The sequence below is a fragment of the Lissotriton helveticus genome, chromosome 5_1 (assembly GCF_964261635.1).
Source record: "Lissotriton helveticus chromosome 5_1, aLisHel1.1, whole genome shotgun sequence".
In the NCBI taxonomy this organism is placed as follows: Eukaryota; Metazoa; Chordata; class Amphibia; order Caudata; family Salamandridae; genus Lissotriton; species Lissotriton helveticus.
In genome coordinates, this window is record NC_136065.1 from 62,975,445 (window position 1) to 62,979,100 (window position 3,656).

Below are 3,656 nucleotides of genomic sequence, written 5' to 3' on the forward strand. Positions count from 1 at the left end.
GCCCAAGAAAGCTCGAACCTGAGTCTGGGTGATTGGAGGAGTCCAGTCCTTGATGGCCTGTATCTTACTCTCCAGTGGCTGAACCTGGCCTCCACCTACAAGGTGGCCCAGGTATACAACCTGTGACTGCCCTATCTGGCACTTTGTGGCCTTGATAGTGAGGCCTGCCTTTTGCAGGGCCTCTAACACTTTCCTCAGGTGGACCAGGTGATCCTCCCAGGTGGAGCTAAAGACAGCAATATCGTCAAGATAAGCTGCACAGAAGTCATCCAGCCCAGTGAGGACTTGATTCACCAACCTTTGGAAGGTGGCAGGTGCATTTTTCAGTCCAAAGGGCATTACCACAAATTGATAATGCCCTCCAGGGGTAGAAAATGCTGTCTTAGGTTTGGCTTCCTCAGCTAACCTGATTTGCCAATACCCAGCTGTCAAATCAAATGTGCTTAAGAAGTTGGCAGAAGCCAATCTATCTATAAGCTCATCTGCTCTTGGTATTGGGTGGGCATCAGTCTTAGTGACTGCATTGAGGCCTCTGTAGTCTACGCAAAACCTCATCTCTCTCTTACCACCCTGGGTGTGAGGCTTTGGCACTAGAACTACTGGGCTAGCCCAAGGGCTATCTGAGGGCTCAATGACTCCCAGTTCCAACATTTTCTGCACTTCAGTTTTGATGCAGTCTCTAACATGATCAGGCTGCCTGTAGATTTTACTCTTGACAGGCAGACTGTCTCCAGTGTCAACATCATGGGTACACCAATCAGTTTGGCTGGGTGTCAGAGAGAACATATGTCGAAAGGATTGCAGAACTTGCCTGCAATCCTGTTGCTGATGTTCAGTGAGGCTGCCACAAAAGACAACACCATCAACTGACCCATCATCAGGATTCTGAGTGAGCAGGTCTGGGAGAGGGTCACTCTCTTCCTCCTGTCCCTCATCTGTGGCCATGAGCAAGCTCATGTCCTTCCTGTCAACATATGCCTTGAGCCTGTTAACATGGAGCACTCTGAGAGGGCTCCTGGGAGTTCCAAGGTCCACCAAGTAGGTAACCTCTCCCTTTTGCTCAATGATGGTGTGGGGCCCAGACCATTTGTCTTTCAGAGCTGCTGGGGCCACTGGCTCCAGCACCCACACCTTCTGTCCTGGCTGGTACACAGTCAGTACAGCCTTTTGGTCATGCCAAGCTTTTTGAAGTTCCTGGCTGGCCTCAAGGTTTTTAGATGCCTTCTCCATATACTCAGCCATCCTGGAGCGGAGACCAAGTACATAGTCCACTATGTTGGTTGCAGGCTTTTTGAGAGGTCTCTCCCATCCTTCCTTCACCAAACACAGGGGTCCTCTTACAGGATGCCCATACAGAAGCTCAAAAGGGCTGTAGCCAACCCCCTTCTGTGGGACCTCTCTGTAAGCAAACAAGAGGCAGGGGATCAGGACATCCCATCTTCTCCTAAGAGGTTCAGGTAGTCCATGAATCATCCCTTTCAGGGTCCTGTTGAATCTCTCAACAAGCCCATTGCATTGTGGATGATAGGGTGTGGTGAACTTGTAGTTCACACCACACTCTTTCCACATGGCAGTCAGATATCCTGACATGAAGTTTGTACCTCTGTCAGAAACGACCTCCTTAGGGAAACCCACTCTGGAGAACACTCCAACTAGGGCTCTTGCCACTACAGGGGCTGTAGTGGTCCTAAGGGGAATAGCCTCAGGATACCTGGTGGCATGGTCCACCACCACCAGTATAAACTTGTGTCCTGATGCTGTCTGGGGTTCCATTGGACCAACAATGTCAATCCCCACTCTTTCAAAGGGAACCCCCACCACAGGTAGTGGTATGAGGGGGGCCTTTGTTGTGCCACCTGACTTGCCACTGGCTTGGCAAGTGACACATGAGCGACAAAACTCCTTGGTATTCTCATTCATATGGGGCCAGTGAAAGTGTGAGACAAGCCTGTCCCAAGTCTTTGTCTGACCTAAATGACCTGCAAGGGGAATCTCATGGGCCAAGGTGAGAAGGAAACCTCTCAGAGACAAGGGGATGACCAGCCTCCTGGTTGCACCAGGCTTGGGGTCTCTTGACTCAGAGTACAGGAGTCCATCTTCCCAGTATACCCTGTGGGCACCTGTGGCATTCCCTGCAGCCTCAGCAGCAGCCTGCTGTCTGAGGGGTTCAAGGGAAGGGCAGCTCAACTGTTCCTTCCCCAGGTCTGCTCTGGAGGGTCCCCCTGAGCCCAGAAACTCAACTTGATCAAGTTCAAGCTCTTTAGGCTCAGTTTCCCTCAGCTCTTCTAGATCAGCCTCCTCAGAGACTTGATCCTCAACCTGGGGCAAGGGGGAAGGCAAAGCCTTACCCTTACTGCTCTTCTTCTTGGAAGGTGTCTGGTCCATAATTTCAGGATCCAGCACCTGTTCAGTGGGGCATCTTCTGGCCTGTGACCTAGTCACAGCAAGCACATGTGCTGGCAAGCCTAACATCTCCATGTGAGTCCTCTGCTCCACTTCTGACCATTGTGATGACTCCAAATCATTGCCCAACAAACAATCAACTGGGAGGTCTGAACTGACTACAACTTTCTTTTGTCCCTTCACTCCACCCCAGGAGAAAGCCACAATTGCCACACTATGACTAGTAGTGACATTGCTGGCATTGGTCACCAGGAAATCAGTACCTGGCATGATCTGTCCAGGGTCCACAAAGTTAGGTGTCACCATGGTGACACTGGCACAAGTGTCCCTATAGGCCTGAGCCATTTTGCCATTAATCAAAGGTGTCTGCCTGTATTTGCCCAAAGTATTGGGACTTATTTCAGGGGACATATCCATATCCCCTGTACAGACAAGGACAGCCTGAGTGAGTGTGCCAACTAAGTTGTCAGACCCCTCAGTACCCAAGGTTAACCCAACTAATGCCTTGGGAGTGACACTACCACTACTGACTGTACTAGGGGGTGCAGTTGCTTTAGGAGCTGTAGTGGCAGGAGTTTGTCCTCCTCCTCTTTTGGTGCACTCACTAAACCAGTGAGATTTACTTTTGCAGTACTGGCACCACCTTTTTGACTGGCCTTCTTGAGTCTTCTTCTTCTGGGAAGCCTGACCCCCACCCTCTTTGGTTTGTTGGGGACCTGGTGAAGACTTCTGGTCATTTTGCTCATTCTTAACATTACCCTTCTGGTCTGCTTTCTTCTGACCACCCTGGTTCTGGTTCTGGTTCTGCTTGATCCTTGTCCTGACCCATTTGTCTGCCTTCTTTCCCAATTCTTGGGGAGAGGTCAGATCTGAATCAACAAGGTGCTGGTGCAGCAACTGGTTCTGACAATTGTTCAAAATTTGTTCTCTCATCATTAGATTATACAATCCTGTGTAATCTGTAACCTTGCTACCCAGCAACCAGCCCTCCAAAGCCTTAGTGGCACAATCCACAAAATCAGACCAGTCCTGAGACTGAGTTTTCTGGGTGTCTCTGAACAGCAACCTGTACTGCTCAGTGGTTAAACCAAACCCATCAACCAGTGTATTCTTCAGGACCTGGTAATTGTTAGCATCCTCCACTCTTGTAGTGAGGAGCTTATCTCTACCTTTACCATCAAAGGAGAGCCACAGTATAGCTGCCCACTGACTCTGGGGAATGTTCTGCACAGTGCAGGCCCTCTCCAGAGCAG